Here is a 21126-nt window from a genome sequence, read left to right on the forward strand (position 1 = left end):
GTGTGAGGAACTGGGTTCAATTCTCAACACTGCATCCAAATAAATAAAATAAAGGTCCATTCACAACTAAAAAGTATATATATATATATAAAAAGAATTGACAAAACAAACCAGTAATGGTGGAGATGTCAGGAAGCAGAGTTAAGTTGCTTTTTCCTCTTTCAAACTGGCGAACTCAAATGTGTAGTTTTGCATATATATATATATATATATATATATATATATATATATATATATATATATGTACATGCATCTGTGTACACACACACACCACGCACACACGCACACACTCCAGGCTTCAGGGTAAAGCACCTCTCAGCTTGCCATTTTTCCTAGGTCTAACTTCTTTTTTTCTGCGACCAGAGAGGAAGGTGGTGATGTCATCACTTCCAGTTTTACTATACAGCAAAACCGTAAGAAGGCACAGTAGCCTCAGCAGCTGGCAGGAGATAAGGGTTTGCTGGAGGCTTCCCTAAGCCAGTGTCAGAAGTTGGTTAGATAAGAAAAGTTTTTGCAAGTGGGAGTTGTACCTGCTTGTCTCCTAACTGTAGTGAATCTGTCAACATTTTTTTTTTCTAGTATATCAAGACTTTACTCTTCAAAATCCTTCTTGGTGTGCTCTCAATTGCTATACTTTTAAGTTAACTGCTTCTCAAAGAGCTGTTTAAAACCTGACATCTTCAACCACATTTCAGGCTCAGAATATATCTAAATTTGCAAAGTCTCATTGGTTCTTACGAAAGTGCTACTTTAAAAAAATACACTTGACAGCCAATCTCTTGAAAATGATTTGTGCAGAAATTGTGTTCAAATTACTTCATATCAAGACATTTAAGAGAAAATGTGCTTTTCTTTGTAATAGGCTAAAAATAATGATACCCTTTATCTTCAACTGAACATGTACATATGTTGTCTAAGCTGTTGCATTTAAACAAATTGAAAAACAGTAGGGTTCTGGCTATAGTCCATACGGAAACAAAACTTGCACAGAATATCATTTCAAATATTAAGAAAGTACAATTAACTATTATTTTCTACAAAGTTTCAATCCTACATATAAGAATTGGAGTTGTCAACCAGGTCCAAGACATCAAATTATAAAAATTAAAGTCTCAAAAACAGGAAACTAAGAAAAAAGAAAAAATAGTATTGTGGTCCAATTCTACATAAGGAAAAAAAAGAATAAGAGGAAAGTTTTAATGATTTATATTTCTACAGATTTCTTTCAAGTTACTGGCCAATATGCTATTGAATTGACCTCTATGACAACAGCTTGCTAAAATATCCCTAATTGCTTAATATCCCTATCGCTAATTTTACATATCATATATGTATAATAATTCCAACTGAACCTTTCATTGAATGCTTATCTAGGTGAGATCCAGAGGTGGACAGAATGTGCTTATCTCTTTGAATGCAGAATATTGATATTTAATATATGCACTTGTCACCAACTCTTATAATTTTGGATGGTTCCTCATCACCAAAACAGTGATTTGCAATTTTTTTTTAAAGCTAGAACCCAGACTTTAAATAAAAATCTCATACAGAAATCAATTCCATCAAACCAGTAAACAGAAGCTATTTACACCAGCTAACCTGTTGGTTCCCCCACCTCCCCCACATCACGTCTAGCACTTCTGAGGGCAGCCCCGTGGCACTGGGGGCCGCTGAAAAATTCCAAGACTAGTGCAGAATGCAGTCTGACCTCCACAGATCTGAGGACTCTACATTCCTTAATGTGATGTATGGGACCTGCTTTGACTGGCTCCTTTATTTCACAAGCCTACAAGCTTACCACCCCAGCACAACCATGATACATCAGCAATAACAGAGTGCCAACTGTTCCTGGCACAGGCTGCTGCTCCCCAGGGCTTGGTCCACGCTGCCCCTCAACAGCAGTCCCTTTACACCTTCTCCCTGAGTGCCAAGACACAGTCCCCCTGCACAGATGGGTGCGGGCTTAGTTCCAATCTACATTCACATTTGCCCATCACATGGGGTGGTCATCATTGTTCCTAAGACTTTCACCTAAACTAACCTATGCCCCAGGACAGGGGGCATATTGTTTTTATGGCTGTATTCCAGGTTTTGGTACTTAGAATACTATCTGTAGCACAAAACAGGGGCTTCATGAATGTTTTCTGAATGAATGAAGATAGATGGATTGGCAGGTGATATGATTTACATATTTTCATTTAACCAGTGGAAATCCTTTATGTAAGCTGATATTACCTAATTTTAAAAAATTGTGGTAAAACACACGTAACAAAATTTATCATCTTACTCCTTGATAATTTTTTTTTTCCCAGACTGGATATTGAACCCAAGAGTGTTTTCCACTGAGTCTTATCCCAGCCTGTTCATTATTTGGAGACAGGGCCTCGCCAAGTTGCCAAGACTGGCCTTGAACTGTCATTTTCTAGTCTCTGCCTTCCGAGTTGCTGGGACCACAGGTGTGCACCACTGGGCTCACTCATGGGAATCACTTTTAAGTGTGCAGTTCAGTGGCACAAAACACATTCACACTGTTGTGCCACTATCACCGCAGCCATCTCCAGAACTCTTCATTTGTCCAAACAAAAACTCCTGAACATATGCACATACAATATTTTAAAAAAAATACATTCTTAATGAGGTAGTTTAATGATCTGGGGTGTGGATTCCCAGGTTCCTCACTCCCCCCCACCCACACACCTGCTGCATATTCCATACTTTTCACCCAAGAGCATGTTCTTCAGCGAGTGCTATGGTCAATGTGGTTGAGGCATGTGGTCAGTGGAACTCCTGCCTACTAGCTTAGCTACTGGCTAGTCATTTTGGTGGCTCATAATGAGTTTCCCGGATTATCTTTCTAAACCCCAATTGATTCCAATTCCCAGGGACCATTAGGGGTCAGCTCTCACTCCTGGGACTGCTTGGAAAGCAAAAAGGGCAGAGGCTGTATGTACAACGGTCCATCTATAATTCTGATAGAGCCCATATGTGATATCCATGTCATTTGATATTTTAACATTTCAGGCCCTGAAATGAGTTTTATATAGGATGAGTCCATAAATGAGTGGTGACAGTCCTTTTTTCTCCCTAGGAAATGAAACATAAACTCTATTGTGACATCATCAGAGGCCCAGAAACATCAGAGAGAGCTGGGACGTAGATCACATACGTACGGAAGAGTTTTTAACTTAAAATCTTTTCACCTAATGATCACATTTTCAATCTTAGAAGAATACAAAGCAAAGGAGGAAAAGGACCTGAAACAGTGGCAAGTGACTGGTGAAGAGAAAGAGGCAGGTGGCAGATGGGCTGAACCTCGGGCCTGGATCTGATGTAAACTGCTCCCCAAAACCTGTCTCCACTGTCCTCAGTCTCACATTCCCATGTGTAAAATTTGACATGATAAATGAAAATAAAGCCAGGTCGGACTACTCTCTTCCTTCCTGCACCAACATTTAACAGACTCTGATCTTCTTCTGAGGCCCAAGAATGCTCCCTGAGCAAGAGTCCAAACACCTGCTACTCGGCTTTGCTTGGCTGCTTCCAGCTCTGGGTAGGAAGAGCCCACCTCGTCCTGCGCTCAGCTCCTGGGCTTCCACTGTGCAGCCTCAGCTCTTGGTCCACCTTCTACCTGGGACCTTTACTAGCACTTTATGCTTCACAGCAGCTAATTACACCCTCCGAGGAACCTGGGCCTCCGAGCAAGGGGCCAAAGTCAGCCTAAGTCAATCTAAAGTTCTGGCTCCCAGCTCTGGCCAGCCACATCCCCAGACACCCATGAAGAAAAACCTCAGTTCTTACCCATAAGAGCCAACGTGTCAGTAGCCCAAACATCGACCTTCTTGACAGATCAGTCCTCTAGTCACATTTCAGATCCAACCCGCAGCACCATATGCCCAGGCTCACTTTTACCAAGAAATAAGTAAACAACCTGAAGTGTCCCCATGGAATGGGTGGGGAGTCCTGCTCTCAGCGGTGTTTTTGCATATTCTATCTTTAGGTCAGGTTGACAGGCCAAACCTTAAAGAGTTAAGAAGGGAAAGAAAGCACACAGGCTTTATTTGGGAAATTAGATGGGCACTGGAAGCCTCCTGAGACAAAAAGTTAGACATTTCCCCCTTGCAATTTGGAGAGGGGGGATTTGATAGCAACACAAGCCAGACGTGCTAAAAATGCAGACTCTGTCTCTAACAAAACTGTAATTTTGATGATTTACAAGTACCTAAATTTCCGGAAATACTAGACCTGACCCATGGACATCGTTAGGAGGTCCTATCCCAAAAACATGCTTGCAGGAACCAAGTTGAAAGAAACCAAATTAGGGTCTCAATCATATGATGATGAAGAAAATGAGCTACGAGGCTTCCAGTTCTTAAAACTGTAAGTAACTATCATGCTGCTTCACATGCCAGACTCAATAAGTTGTAAAAACCTCTACTTTCTCCTAAAAGCCTCCACAAACTCAAGGAATGGCAAACCAGGGTACCATGAGCAGCACATGGCCCTGTTTTCCCCAGAAGGAATAATCCTTGTTCAGAAATGATTCTTTTTTCGCTTCACCTGGAGGACAGCGCCTCTCCCACAGGCTGAGAGCATCATAGTTCTGGCTGGGACCTACGATAACTCGGCGTCAGGATTTCTCTCCACCGAGTTGCACAGGATTGGAAGATCAGTGGAGCCCTGGAGAGTGAGAACTATTTCTAGGGTGGCACAGAAGTCAGACCTGCTTGCTGGAACTTTGTTTTTAGTTGTTCACATGCTGTGACAGATCATTTGAGGGACACCCCCAGCAGGCACATCATTTTAAGTTCATCATTTCATTAAGCACTGGAACAAATGAAGAAAGAAATTTTAAAGGAAAGTGGTCATCTGGGGGTTCTAATGATTTAGCCCTAGCAGGATTTCATTAAATACTTTTGCATAAGCAAAGCTGATGACCCTTCTGACAGTCCCCTTTAAAAATTTCCTCAAAATAAGCCAGGCATGGCTGCTCAGGCCTGTGATCCCAGTGGCTCAGGAATCTGAGACAGGAGGATAGCAAGTTCAAAGTCAGCCTCAGCGAAAGTGAGGTACTAAGTAAGTCAGTGAGACCCTGTCTCTAAATCAAATAAAAAATAGGGCTGGGGATGTGGCTCAGTGATTGAGTGTCACTGAGTTCAATCCCTGGTATCCCCACCCCCCAAAAAATTTCCCCCAAATAAGACATCCTTATGTAGATCAGGCCACCAAACAATAGTTCAAAAATAGATGATTTGGGCTTTAGTTCTCTTTACTTTACATTTGATGGTAGCTAAGACATTAAATTCTCTAGAAAACATTTAGACCATGAGTTAAAAAATATTAATATCTTGTTCAGAAGAATTAGGAACATTGATGAATTAATGTTGGTAAATCACTTTGCAATTCCCAGGTCCAAGATGTGAAATGAACATTATCAGTCTCTATTTCAGTAATGGGACATTGAAGAACTATGGTCCATTGGGCCTAATTAGAACTCAAAAGCTCATAACTTTGGAGTAAGAGGAACCTTATTATTATGATGATGATGGTGATTTGGTTGTAGCAGTATTCCTTTTACCTAATTTTCTTATATGCTAAGTAAAGGGCATGTCCATGATTGTGGATAACATCATTCAACACCACACTGTAAACTGATACAGATGAAAATAGACCAAAGGTGGATGAACAGATGGATGGATGGATGGATGCATGCCTGGATGGCCGATGGATGGATGGACAAATGGCCAGCCAGAAACCAAATACACACACTCCTCCATGTGGACCCTGCAAGGCTATCAAGTCTACTTTTTCAGAACTCTGTCCTTCACACACAAAGACCACTGCAGAAACAGATCATCCTGCTTTGAGTCCTAGAATATAATGGATTTCAATTACTGAATCAAATTGGGTTAGGTATTTTTGACATGGATTTGTCTAATTTTTGAAGTAATGATATAATATTTGTTGCTCTTCTTACTTTTGTTGCCCAAACAGATAAACATATCTTCTATGATATAGTTTTAAGAAATTCTCTGGGCTGGGGTTGTGGCTCAGAGGTAGAGTGTACGCCTAGCATGTATGAGGCACTGGGTTCGATCCTCAGCACCACATAAAGGAAAATAGAGACATAACTAAATATATATATATTTGGGCTGGGGATATAGCTCAGTTGGTAGAGTGCTTGCCTCACATGCACAAGGCCCTGGGTTCAATCCCCAGTACCACCAAAAAGAAAAGAAAAAAGAAATTCTCTGTACTATAGAAAGGGATTAAAATTAATTAATTAATTAACAGATAAACAGATGGAGAAGAGGCATCACTCATATAGTATCAGAAGGTCAGAAGGAACCTTGAAAGGTTCCTTATGCCTAGGAGAGTCTGAATTTCAAACATGTCAGACAAGTATTTTTCTTACTAAAGATGCATGAGCTAAGGGCTTGGTCACTGCTTTTGTGCTTAAGAACTTTAACTTCATAGCTTTTAGTTTAGTTTAGTTTTTTTTTTTTTTTTTTTTTTTGGTGCTGGGGATTGAACCTTGTGCATGTGAGGCCAGCATTCTACCATCTCAGCTATATTCCCCAGACCCCTGCATAGCTTTTCCTTATACTTAAGTCTCTTATGGCAAGTTTATAATTGACTAGTGCATGCCTGAATAAAAGGTAAGGTAACAGAAGGAACTTTTTGTTCCCCCCAATGCAAGCTTCAGAAAAGGCTGTGTCTCCTTAATTTCTGAGTGTTTATAGAGTTTATCATATTATTTGTTGGTATCCTAAGTATTTTATTTTGATCAACAAAGTACTCCTTACAGAAGGTATATTATCTGAAGACTATCTTGATCAATGCTAATTTTGCATGTTTATAAAAGTCATCTGGTTGCACTTTTTTTAAAAAGAAGAAAACTAATTTACCTAATTGTATATATTATATAATATATAATATATATTAAAGTAGAAAAATATTTCTAAATTGATTTATATATGGTTTCAAACATGTATGTGAGATTATTTTAAGTAGCAAAATGCTTAATCTAAGTCTGCAATCATGTAAATGCTTACAGTCAGTTTGACACAAACACACAAACTCAAAAAGTGAAACTCCCCAAAGAACTCATTGAAAGGACGTGAGATGCCTCATATTTGAACCTGTGTGTCCCAGACCCAGGCTTCTTCTTGAACTGTAGACTGGAAGACTCAACTGCCTACCTGAAATACCCACCAAAAAAAATGTCCTCACCATCTTGTACCCACCAGGCCAGCTACTAGGATAAAAACAGAAAATAACAAGTGTTGTTGAGATGTGGAGAGGAGGGAGCCCTTCTGCATTCCTAGTGGAAATGTAAAAGGGTGCAGTCACCATGGATAAACAAGATGGTAGCCCCTCAGAAAATTAAAAATTAATACAACACTGGTGAAATTGGAGGACATTCCTCTCGTGTGAGGTGCCCAGAATTAGTCAAATTTATTGATACAGAATGTAGAACGGTGGTTGCCAGGGACAGGGGGGAGGGAAGAATGGTCAGTTATTGTTTAATGGGTGAGGAGTTTCAGTTTTGCAAGATGCAAACAGTCGGGACTGGATGCACAACAATATGAATGAACTTAATACTAAACTCCACACCTAAAAGCGGTTAAGATGACTTTTTTTTTTTTTTGGTGCATATTTTTACCTCTATTCAAAAAAATTCTGGTGTGCATCTTTGAAACTGAACAATCCCGACATCCTGTGACAGCACTGTCCTCCCCACCTCTGTATATGGAGCAATAGACTTGACAGCTCAAGCCAGGAACACGGGAATTACCCTGGTTATCACTTCTCTCTTCTTCATCCACGTCAAAAGTCTAACCGTAGAATAAGACTGTATCTGAAACCATCTGCTTCTCTCTGCTGTAAAATGCCACCATTCAAGTCCAAACCACTGGTCAAGCACATGTCTCCCCACTGGCTCCCTTGCTTTTCATGCCATCCTCCAGTGCCCCCCAGTCACCCAGTGTCATGTTTAGATGCTTTACATGATTGCCAAGGAACTTAGGAAAACACGGAGCCTCTTTGTTAAATTCATAGCTGGGCACTCTCTGCTGGTCCTCTGACTTACATCCCGCTCGTCTCCTCCCTCCGGCCACACAGGTTCAAGGGCTTGGAATGTACCAGGTGGTTCATTGGCCTTTGAACAGGCTGCTCCTCTGCCTGGCTGTTCTGTCCACCCCACCTGCTGTGCCCCTCCTCACACTCCATGCCATCTGCCAAGAGGGGCTTTCCTGGTCCCTTCTAAAGCTGACCCTCTCCTCTCTCTCCCTTTGTTTCTCATTACATTTGTCTGTTGATGTGTGGGTTTGCTGTCTCCTCCACTGGACTTCCCAAGCTCCACTTGGGCAATGACTTCTATGCTTGGGACAAATAACTTAAAAATCATCATGTTGGGTAGTAAAATGTGTCATGAAAATGGTGAAGCAGGATAAGGTGGCTGGTAATGCTACTGTCCATCCAATCAAAAGCAGAAAAGTGACCTGGATGAATATGCAAATGTCATTCCTCTTCTTCTCAAAAAGGTTCCACAGCTCATTCTAACTTCCCTACGTGTGGTAATTGTGCTAGCATGCCACCAGCCTTCCAGGACTGAAACCCTGATGTCCCCCTGGATGCCTTCCCATCGTTCTCTCTCCATATCATTTCATTCACTAATTTCCCCATTGCTAATATTAATCATGTCATCTGTCCTATTACTTCTCCATTTGGAATATGACGATACTCCCCACTCTAGTCTCTCGTATAAACACCTGCCAGATTAATCTTCTTAAACTGCAGTTTCAATCAACCTATTTTCTCTTCAAAAACTCTTGTTACTCATGCCTCAGTGCTTCCTGAATTAACTCCAGGGTTTCCATCCTAGACCATCTGAGGCCACAGAGCGCTCCTACTCATCTTCCCAATGCTATCTCCCAATTTTCTCCACCACAGGCAAAGGTGCAGCGCCTTTTTCCCTGAACATAGTTCTTGCTTTCCAGCATCTGTGCCGTTTATCTCATTGGCCCTCAGTGCACCTCCCCATCCCAAAGAGATGCAAACTAAAGCTCAATTCCAAAATCACCTTGTCTGTGGAAATAGTTTCCATTTTTGCAATCAGATGTGACCACCTCTATCTTTAACCCCTAAAATATGTTTTTACTGATTGTACATTTTATCATCTTCTGACTTATGCCATAATTATTTATATATCATTTCAGGCCCCTTTCTAGATCATCCAACTCTTGAGGACACAGAATGTGGTTTCTATCCTTGGCATCACCAAGTACCTAGTTACCCAAAGTGTGGTCCTTGGACCAGCAACATGTCAGGCCCTACTGCACTCCTGCAGAGTCAAAACCTGCATTTTAACAAGATCTCCATGGGATCCTATGTACTTGACCAAGCTCCTGGTAGCCTCTTATTGAACATGTGATTAGCTGAGTGATTGGAAAACAAGAGTATCAATGCTTTCACCATGTAAAACTATAATAAAGCTGTTTAAACAGAAGAATGTTAACTTCATCAACCTTCTGGATAAGGAAGACAAATGTTACCTTGGCCAACCATGTATTAGAGAAGGTTTTAATCTCTTTCTAAAGTTTATTTATGGGTGGGAATCAGCAGATGACCTGCTAACTATTGCCAATGGTACCATTCTCTGACCTTATGAATCAGTTGGCTGTGCAAATTTTACACTTAAGTCTTTTGTTGGGGCTGGGCTGCAGCTCAGTGATAGAACACTTGTCTAGCATGTGTGAGGCCCTGGGTTCCATCCTAAGCACCAAGAAATACAAAAACAAAAGTTTTCTCTCATATTTAGTAAATTTATACAAAAGGATTGATTCTCATCTGATGTGGCCAGAGCACTTCTTTCTTTGTAATAAAGGTTTGTATTCTTTCCTGTGGGGTAAGTAAATGTGGACTTGAGATGGACACACTTTATGGTAAAGCAGGTGTTTAACCAAGTTAGGGACCAGAAGTGGAAGTCATGGGAAGTGCTTCTCAAGAGCACCGTGATGGCCACTAGAGGGCGCTAAACTTGTGAATAACATGATCCTGACTTGACAATTGAAACAAGAGACACGTAGCAACTGCCTCAGTCCCCCACCCTCTTCATACATGGGCAGAGAGTTGTTTGGAATTCTACCTGAACTCTTTTGTATGCTAACACAGTGGACATTCTGGGGAACAGACCTGAGCTGCAGCGTATGGAGGATGGACACAGGACATCTCCTTCAGTGTTCCATGTCCACTGTTCGCATGTCTACAGCTTTCCACCATCCTCCAGCCACAGAAGTATGAAACTTCTGAGACCTTCTCTAGAATGCATGCTAAAGTTCACGGAAATTCAAACTGAGAAGGTGTGCACTACAAAAAGCATATTTCCCTCAGGAAGCAGGATAAACAGAAGTCAGGATGGGGAGAACCGAGGATAATGGCCTCTGGATTCCGAGCAGAATCAGCGGCAAGTGATTGATGGTCAATCCCTGGCCACCTCACCCCCTTAGCGGTTGCCTTGGCAACCAGGTGACTTGCCAGGTAGCTTGGTTTCTTTCTTTACCTAAGCTGATAATGGTGAGACTCTGACCTCGCTCCCCCCCTGCATTCTTCTTACCCAGCTCCCGAATCTTTGGACACACTCCTGGGTTTAATTACAGGCAGGACGCCCTGAGGCCGCCAGGTGCCAACTGGCAGCAGAACACACAGGGCCTCCCTCCCCTTAGCCTCCCTGAGAGGAGGAGATCAGTAGGACTGGAAACCAGTTCCTCAGAAGTTCTGCCACCAGGGCTGATGGGAAAGGTCTTACACATGGATTTTTGTGCCCAGCGCTCCTTCCTCAGAAAGCACCATTGGTTTGAGTGTCCGTAAAGAATTCTGGAAGAAGATGCAATCTTCTCTCACGTTACGGAGCTATGGAATCGATCATGATCGCAGAACCAGGGAACAGGTAAATGTGAAAACAGGCACATCGCCCGGGAGAAAGATGGTACATTTCAAATCACAGACAAACTCCTTGCCTTCTTTACTGTTCCTCCCAATTAGGAACCTGGAGTCCAAGGACGATGTCAGCGGGCTAGTTTTTCAAACACTAAATGAAAACGCCTGGCAGTTCCAAGTTCTAAACATTTAAAAGGCACTCTCTTTGAAGATCCAGACAATTTTAGAATGGAAGCCTTTTTTTTTTCCCTCTCCCTTCCAATATGTCAAAAAAGCAAAAAGAAATAGAAAGGGCTAAGCAAAGTAGATAGCTGGCCCTGTGATCTGCTTTCTCAAAGAGCTCTACCCACAGATTTTTCAAACACCAACAGCAATAAACAGTCATTCCTTCCCTCCTGCGAGTCAGGGTGAGAGCCAAAGCCAGCAACAGCAACAGTACAGCAGAATATGCAGGCGAAGGAAGACCAGGAGCATGGCTAAGACCCTCTCTCTGTCACCCCCACCACCTAACCAGAAGCAAGTGGTGCTTTCTAGGAATCTGTGCGTAGCTGTGATCACATGTTCTTCTTGCACTTTGGGGTTTCTTCTGACCAAATACTACGCAGCAATATGTGGTTGAGAGGCCCCTGGGACTCACCATTGAAACAGACAGCTTTGTAAGCAAAATATCTGCACGTGTGTGTTCTTTTAATGCAACCACATCTCAACGGCTCGGGGGTGTCTGGGGCACGCAGAAGCCCCTTCTATGCCAACACAACTAATCTCACCAGTGAATTTTTCAGCTCCTGAGTTGAGAAGACATATTAAATACCGGGAAACATGTTTATCATCGTTAAACGGCAAACATCCTTTCAAACAAAATCTGACAGGACAGAGACGACTGTTCATGCTAATGGAAAATGATCAAAAGCCTCAAGATTCTTTGGTTAGCTTACTCTGAAGCCTGTTCCTGCTTTAGTTGCTACACAAAGTACATCAAACGATATTGATGTAACTGGAGATTCGAAATGTTTAACGTCTCTAGCACCGGGAGAAACTACACTTGGATATAGAAAAGGGGGTACAGAACATTAAAAGTCGACTTCCACACCCCCTGTGCAATACAATACCTAACGACCTAAAAATAGCCTACCTGTTTAAAAATACACCTCCTCCAGAAAAGAGAGGGGCCTCCCATCATCTTGCTGTTTAAAAGGAAATCACATGCACAAATCAATCTAATGAATGGTACTGGTTTTAGGGCATGTGACAGAGACTGATATAACCAAGAAAGCCATACATCTTCCACTCCAAGAAGGGTGCATGCCTTGCTGGTTTTGAAGAAGGAACAGAGACTTCATGGAGAGCAGAAGCTCAGAATATCACTGAGGGTAGGAATGAGGGTCCAGCCAAGAAGGGCAGCCAGGGCACTGGAGGGTGCGAGATGGGACTCTCCTGTCCCACTTCCTGAACCTCTGCCCTCGTGCCCAGGGGTTCCTGCTTCACAGATCCACACAGACAGCAAAGAGAAGTGGCATGTAGGAGTTCAGCTCTCCCTCGTAGCATCTCCCAGCTCTACCTACATGCAGGGTACAGAGATTGGGGGCTGATGACTCTTTTATTCCAGAGAACCCAGAACTCATTCCGATCCCTTCAAGTTAAGGAGCCGCCTTGCCTGTGAGCTGCATCCAACTTTAACTTCTCTCCTTAGACTCTCTTCTGCCACTACAGACAGGCATCTATGAGGTCACACGACCAGCCCGCCCCAGAAAGCAAACTAGGAAAGCAGTGTGCTCTTCTTCTGTCCCATCAGATGGCATCTTTTCTTTCTCTCAAGTCAAAACTGCTTCCCTTTTGTCAAACCAAAAAGACCCTGTAAGGTGTGAAGTGGCCTCAGAGAACTAAGAAAAAATGAAAAAGGGGTCAACTGCCAAGAATTTTACCAACCAGCAAGAGAAGGCCACTCATTTCCAGAGCCATGGGGCATTGCTTCTGATGGGGGCGCCCCCGGGGATGGCAGTGAGCCCTCTTATCAGCAGCTGAACCCAGCAACCACACTCTGGCTCCACTTTCACGCCCACATTTAAACCATTTTATCTCCACTAGAGGGCCAGGACGGAGAGGAAGTTTCAGCCTGACAGTTTTGCTGCTATTTGAAGATTTGATCTTAAACGTTGGGAGGCAGAGAGCTTGAGGGAAAGACAGAGGAAGAGGTTGGGGTAAGGCACAGCTGCTCCAGAGAGGGGATTTCTGCCCCCCAAGGGTGTCCCCAGAATCTTCCAGAGAAATCTGAGGTCAGAATGATGCTGTTATTATTTCACAAAATACCACACAGCACCTCTCAACGGCCACACAGGCTCTGGAATCCAGTTACATCCCACTCCTTCTCTCCCTATGTTTCCTATATGTTAACAGTCACCCGTGTTGGTCAACTCCTGCTCAGAGGTATCTTCCACACCTGCCCCTTCAGGTAGTTTCAATACCTTATGGATCTCCTGATACCTGCAGCAGCCTCCTGGGCAGGGGCCCTGTCTTGTCTCTTCTACCTCACGGGTCAGGACACAGTTGTAAAGCTAATGTGCTAAGAATCTCCAGGGACTGCCAACCTCCATCCAGGACCCTCCTGACAGCACCACCCCATCCTCTTCAGACAGTGACGGGCAAAGCAGTTCATTGTTCCCTCTACCACCAGGAACAAACTCCACTTCCTAGTCTGAAGATGGGGGGGGGGGAACCTACCTCAGTTCCTCCTACATGCTCAGGAAGTTTCTCTGAGTGAGTGGGCAGAAGCATTTCCCCATACACCAAGCCAGCAATCGATTCTGCCCCAACACTGCTGGGCACCCTCTAATGTAACTCAGTTCCAACACAGTCAACCTAGAGAGAGCCTCGTCAGGTGGTAGTTAGCAATGAGAGTGGAATGCACAGCGAGGTGCAGTTTACTTTAAGTTACTTTTAAAGTTTTCTTTAACTTACTTTTAGAGTCTTCTTTAAACTACTTCCAGGGCAGATGAGTAAATAACTGGTGGCAGATAACCTGGGGGAAAACACTGGTACCCAGACTGAGCAGTGGAAATGAAAGGAGCGAATTGCCGGACTCACTGGGGAAATGCGTCAAGAAAGAAGGGACTAACTCTTGTCAGGGCCCATAAAGGCCAAGATAAAATTGGGAGCTGTGGTCCCAAGGGTCTCCTTCTCTCTCAGAAGGGGAGATTCTTTAGGAGCACAGGTGCAGTAAGGTCACCTGGAGTTTCATTATTAATTCACTAGAATGGTTTGCAGACCTTTATAAAGGTGACGCAGATGAAAAGGTGGCACAGGGTAAGGTCTTCCAGAGGGGACAGGGCTTCTCCAGGAGCACCAGCATTAGGGGAACTCCCTGTGTTTGTTCACCTCTCTAGAAGCTGATCTGAAGTCTGTCCTTTTGGGTTTTGATAGATGCTGAATTACGTAGGCATGAGCGATTCAGTAATGGCTACTGGTGGTCAACTCAACCTTCAGCCCTATACCATGCCTGGAGGTTGGTGAGTGGGGCCAGAGTCCTTACCTACTCATCCTGCCTGGTGATCAGCCCTCATCCTGAAGCTACCTAGGAGCTGCCAGCCACCACTCAGCTCATTAGCATACAACAGATGCATTGCTTTGGAGGTTCCAAAGGTTGCTTGCTGGGAACAGAAGACCAAATCTGTTTCATGAAATGCGTTTGTGGCTGAGACCATGGGTCCTCCTTGCACTCAGGTTTCTCTTCAGCAAATAACACACAGCAAGAGTTGGTTGGGAGGTCCTCAGTGCGTGGTCCGACACATGTGGCAGGATCCCCCACCTCTCTATTCAATATAGTGTCCCCCTTTCTCTCTATGGACTCCCCACTTATTCCACACCTCCAGCTGCAGTGCCTTGCTCAGCATACGCGTGGTCCCCTCTGGAATGCCCTCTCTGCTGATCTGGCGCTGGGTGTTGCCCACCCACCAGGTCCCCAGAAGGTGAGGCAGCAGGTGCAATTGTGAGTTGGCTTGATGCAGGAAGAACAGGCTGCAGTGAGGGATGGGAGCATGGGAGCATCCTGGACAGGGTCACCTTACCATTTTCCATCCACCATGGCTAAACGATGCTAGCTATGTTGTTATTTTTATTAATTCTCTTTTCATTTTAGTGAATATTTTCGAGCTGGGCCTCATTTTTCCAGGTCCAGGCTTCAGAGGCTGCCATGTACCTAGCTGCCATGACTCTCTCAGGGTGAGTGGCAGTGCACTCATGCATGGGCTTGCACAATCTTTCAGCCCACACCTATTCACTGAGCACCTACTGTGTGCTAGGATGCAGCACAGGGTAAGCTATATGAAAGGCTAGATGCAAGGCTTCGAACGCAGCGGGTGGCAAATGTCCCTTCCGGGCCAAAGCTTTGAAGCATTTGATTGCTGGTGCAATCTCCAGTTTTCCTTTCTTCCCCTGTGATCATGAAGGAGGCCTCTAGACGGCTGGATAAGAAGATCAAAGCCGCCTGCATCATGGAGTTATGCACACAGGACAAAAGTCCCGGAGAGACACTGCATTCACAGCAGACGAGGTATGAGAGAGAAATAAACTTCTATTTTGCTAAACCACTGTGAGTTGAGGGTTTATTATTTCTGCCACAAAAAAAAAAAAAAAAAAAAAAAACCTTATCCTATCCTGACTAACACAATAGCTTTCATTTTCTCTATTATCACTGTTAGGCGATGAATTGGTGTATAATAATACCTTATGATAGCTCTTATATTTCCTGCCCATTATTTCGTTTTTTTAATTTAAATTTTTATTTTTGGTGTTGTGGATTGAACCTAGAGGCACTTAATCACTGAACCACATCCCCAGCCTTTTTATTTTTTATTTAGAGACAGGGTCTCGCTAAGTCACTGAGGCTGGCTTTGAACTTGTGATCCTCCTGCCTTGGCCTCCCAAGTCACTGGGATTACAGATGTGCACCACTGCCCTTGGCCTATTTCTTTTAATTTCTTAATGTTACCTGCTTCTCCAAGACAGTAACCTTGACTTTGATTTTCCTCTTCAACTCTCCATCTCATTTCCTTCTTTCCTCTAAATTCTCCCCAAATTCAGTACTAAGCCTTGTTTGTAGTGACTGTTTAACTCACAGCTGATGAATTGATATTTTTCCCCTAGGAAATCATTTCCAACATATAGAGGTTTACTTATTTTCATAACCCAAACACTAATATGTAGGTATGGGTTTGAAGAATTCAACGCAACAGCTACAATCAGGATTAATCATAGGCCAGCTTTGGGATCATGTCTGTCTTATATATGTTGATCCCAATATCTTTGGGCCTATTTAATGTTTCGGTCTGTGCTGCTAGGGTTTTCATTCAATCATTTGCTCATTCACACAGTCAGTCTCTCAGAGAGTAAAAGCTAGGGCATCAAACCAGCGGTGAGACCACGGGCCACTTCATGTCTTTATGTCCCCAGTTCCCCTGCCTGTAAAATGAGAGTTCCAAATGTATCTTTCAGAGTCGTTGTGAGAATTACACAAATCAATATATAGAAGATACTAGAAAGGTATTTTAGATACGGAGATCCAGCGGGACTTGGCATGTTGTGACAAGAATCTAGCATTATTTCTTGAGCATCTACCATACGGCAGATATTAGAGAACCAAGAATGAAGAACAGGTGCTCAGTTCCCAAGGAGCTTATAGCTGAGCAAGGGTGACACGCGTGTAAACCAGTGAGTGAACTGAAGTGTTCCAGAGCCACAGAAGTAGACAGAATGTATAACTGCAGGCTGGGGCTGTAGCTCAGTGGCAGAGCGCTTGCGTAGCATGTGGGAGGCACGGGGCTTGATCCTCAGCGCCGCATAAAAATAAGCAAATAAAATAAAGGCATTCTGTCCACCTACAACTTCAAAAAAAAAAGAATATGCAATTTCATATACACATAAATCCACACCCACATCTACACACTCGCAAGAGCACACTCGTGTGCGCATGCAACTAATAGTAACTTGCGAGTGATACCAAGAAGTGCTCCTTGCACCTGGAGGTCGGCGAGAGCTGACGCCGTCTTACAATAGGTAGAGGTGCTTGCTTGCCAGGTGAGTCGGGGCACAAGAGAGGTCCAGGCAATTAAGGAGCCGAAGCTTCAAACAGCACTTATCCGTTTACTCATCCAACAAATATGTATCCAATGCCTCCTCTGCGCTTGGCACGGTTTTAAACACCTGGGTGCAGTGGTAAAGGAGAATGACGAGGCTTCCACTCCCCCTGAGCTCACCCTGTGATGAGGGAGATGAACACTTAGCCAGTAGGTGGACACATAAACCCAAGAACTATGAAGAAAACAGGGTGGGCAAGATGGCGAGAGCGAGCTGGAAGGTTCTGGTGGACGGGGCGCAGAGGGCAGAGACAGGGCAGGAACACCACTCTGCACCCCTGTCTTCTAAGGGGAAGGTTTTCCTCAACCCTCCTGCTTCTTGCAGGTGTGAAGTGGTTGGGGGCTAAAGCCCAAATGGCCCACGCCTCCCCTTGGTAGAGGTAAGTGACTCTACTGGGTAGAGTTACAAAGGACATGGCCTCCTTCTCCTTTCTTCTTCACACAGAGCCCAGGACTCGGAATTTTCCTGGATACCTGAGGCCTTGGGAGGTGGCTGGCTCCTTTGGCTCTCAACCTTGCTGTAGCTTGGACCAGTCACACAGGGACATCTTGGCTTCCACCTATCTGGTAATTTCTGCCTTATTTCTCAGTTGGTGCAGAACTTGGGAAGGGAGGAGAACTCTTTTAAGATAAAAGTTTTTATAAGATTAAAAACCTTTCCTTCCCCAACAGACCTCAAAACTAAATTAGGAATCACTATCCGAATCTATCAAACCTGTCACCTCAACGAAAACTCCTTCAAATCTCTTCCTTAATAGCTCCAAAGGCACTGCTAGACTGAGAGTCTGGCTCCCAAGGCAAAGTCACTAACAGCAAACACTGGGGTGGCGAGGGAAAAGGACCATCTCAGTCCAGCACAAAATTCGTCGGTGGTTCGTGGTCGGTGGCCACAAAGAGGAAGATGCGGAAATGTCAAGCTCAGATAGTCTTACCACGTGACTTTCTATCTACACGAGAAAAACATGCTAGAGAAAGAATTTCTTGAATCCATCTTTTCCACTTGCGTCACGATTTCCTTGGGAGATGGAGTGAGAATATGATGACATTATCGAGAACAGATATTATGGCGGGATTACTCTCCACGGGGCTCAGTTCTGAGCATGAGAGAAATTACAAAAAGATGCAAAAGAAGATATCAGGGTTCCTGATAGCCAAGGGCTTCCCCCTCCTCTACTTATTAAAGCTTCTCAGAGAGCAACATGGAACAGAAGAGGAAATACGGGACGAGAGTCCAGTGGATGGCCAAGATTTTTTCCAATGTTTCCAGAGTACAGAGGAAAACACATCTGCTGAAATAAGAGCACCTACAACGGTTTCACGAAGCACTTGGTGGATGGAAAGCACAGACACATGTTAAAGCTCCAAGCCCACACCAGCGGGAAACTGCAGTTAGCAACTCTATTTCTGGTAGAAACTCCTGGAAGAAAAGAAATGAGCACTGTGTTCCTCTGTGCAGCCCTTCTGTACCTGGCAGTATACCCTAGGTTAGTCTGTGTCCCGAGTCCCTTAAGCCTGCAGCCTGAGATGAGCACTCTGCCTCCTGGGTCAAGGCCCACCTTCCAGCCAGGAGCTGCTGACCACAGCACACAGGAAATGCTCTCCCTGCTAGGGGGACAGGCAAAGCACAGCCTCCCACCTACTTGTGATTGCAAAGGCAGGGAGAGCCTGCAGCACTCACACGGGCACTGCCTTCTCCCTCCTCAAGCTGCAAGCTGGCTGGAGACCGAGGGAAGTGTTAATAGCAGGGATAGATAGCAACGAAGACAAAGTGCACATTCCCTGAACTATCCCAGGCCCTGCGAGGGGAAAGGCAGAGGAGGAGAAGCTGGAAAATGAAAGGGTACCGGGGCTGTGCTCGTCCTGCTCAGGATACACGGGTTGCCACCGGCATTCTATTTCTTCTCACTGCACAGACATGTTGCTATGGAACCAATACATGCCATTGCCACTTGGCCTCTAGCAAATAAAACCGCAGCGTTGGCAAGGGCCTTCTGCTAGCTTCCCCTTAAAGGGATACCATTGATGGTGAGCACGGTTGGAGCTTAGAAACAAGAGCGGCATTGTTCCCAGGACACAGCCCCACGGCACACCAGGCAACAGAACCCAGTGACTCACATTTTACAAGGTATAGATGCAAGTGGGGACCAGCCTCTGAGCTTCTTTTTAGGGAAGAACAACTCAGGGCTTCAGTTCATGCTTAGTTTCCCCTTGTTTGGTAAAAAGCAAATGCTCTGTAATATTTTCAGTTATAGTTTGATCTGCCCGAGTATCAACAGCAAACTACTCATGACCCCAGTAAGATAGCAAAGCTGCCCCAAGTGGTCCCTGTGAGTCCCATAGGTCCTTCTCTTGTCCCCTCACCATGTCCGTGCTTCAGGCTACCCTCTACCCTTCATTCTTTACTAACAGAACAGTGTGACATGGGCGAGGAATGTGGCATTCCCCCTCTGTCTTCTGGCCCTGACCTTACCCGCCCCTCACTTCTTATTCATCTCTTGATTCTAGACAGCTGTCTAGGTTCTCCTGAGAGCAGCAGATCTCACTGTCCCCTCTTATGCTGTGCTCCACTCTAGGGATACATCTTTTGGGCTTTTCTTGGACAGAAGGGGAAATGGAAGCCCTCAAGTGTGCACTTCTAACAAAAGCCCATTCTTGTGGCTGCAGCATCTGAAACAGAAGAGATCAATATGAAGATGATAAGCAGGTGAACCCTCGGTGAGTCCCATGCTCTAAATCCATTCAGCACATTGGGACATTGGTGGAAACCAGGCTATCTCTGTATGTGGACAAGGAGACACATGAAGGTCCATAATTATGACTCCAGTTAGTGCAGAAGAAAGGCCCATGTTTGTAAAGGAAGTGATGAAGCCAACAAATGTGATGAAGTAATGGACATGGGCTCCTAACACCAGGTTTGGATCAATTCTTTGGTGAGATGAAATGTTTTGCAAATAGGTGCACATTGCACACCAACTTAAATGGCCAGATTCAGAGCCAGATCTGGCCCAGGATTCCTGGAAAGCATCTTTCCCAGATCCAACTGGAGAATCGCATCCTGACACTTCTCTCCATTTTACTGCATGCCTGGGCTCTTGTGTCAAAATCAACATGACTTTCTTTCTTTTCTTAAGGAAGAAACATTTATCATTGACTGAGGGCCAAATTTGTACCATGCTACAACAACCCCACTACCCATTATTCCGCAGCTATAGACAACCCCGAGTAGTGGTGCACAGGTCAGCAGCTGGCCCACACACACCTGCAGCTGTACCCTGGCTCTCAGCTCAGGACCATGTGGTGTTGCAAATGCGGTCCTGTGAAAAGGATGCAAAGGAAAGTATTCCCGCTCCGATGAGGTCTATAACAGACATGTTCTAGGTGCACTGACTCTGCCCTTCCCTCTTGGTAGTAGGGAGACAGGATTACCAGGAAGTCAAACAGTGAAACAGCACCACTCCTGTTATGGTTTAGATGTGAGGTGTCCCCCAAAAGCTCATGTGTGAGACAATGCAAGAAAGCACGGCAGCGAAATGATTGGGTTATGAGAGCCTTAGCCTCATCAGTGCGTTAGTCACTGATATGGATTGACTGGGTGATAAGCAGGTGAGCCCTCAGTGAGTCACCATGTTCTAAATTCCACTCAGCACATCAGGACATTGGTGGAAACCAGGCTAACAAGGAGACACAGGAAGGTCCATAATTATGACATAATTATAACTGTAGGCTACAGGTAGGGTGTGGCTGGAGGAGGTGGGTCACTGGGAGCATGCCCATGGGGTTTATAAGCTGTCCCTGGTGAACAGGGCTGTCTTGGCTTCCTGATGTCCATGTCCTGAGCTGCTGTCCTCTACCTACCCTTCCGCCATGATGTGCTGTCTCCCTCGGGCCCGAGCAATGGAGTCAGCCATCCATGGCCCGAGACCCCTGAAACTGTGAGCCCCCAATACACTTCTCCTCCTCCCCATTGTTCTTGTCAGATCTTTTGGTCCTTTGGTCACAGTGGACGAAAAGGTTGACTAAAACAACTCCTGACCTTTGCCTTAGGGCAACAGAACGTTAT

General features: G+C 44.5%; 1 protein-coding gene and 1 non-coding gene across 11 annotated transcripts in view; one reads left to right on the forward strand and one right to left on the reverse strand.

The window, feature by feature from the left end:
- Atxn1 (ataxin 1) overlaps nt 1-21126 on the reverse strand; it is a 390275-nt gene that overhangs the window by 168375 nt on the left and 200774 nt on the right. The window lies entirely within an intron of this gene.
- On the forward strand, nt 6152-6224 carry Trnav-cac (transfer RNA valine (anticodon CAC)). Its single transcript has one exon. It is a non-coding gene; the product is annotated as a tRNA-Val (tRNA).

This window comes from Marmota flaviventris, chromosome 6 (assembly GCF_047511675.1).
Source record: "Marmota flaviventris isolate mMarFla1 chromosome 6, mMarFla1.hap1, whole genome shotgun sequence".
Taxonomy (NCBI): domain Eukaryota; kingdom Metazoa; phylum Chordata; class Mammalia; order Rodentia; family Sciuridae; genus Marmota; species Marmota flaviventris.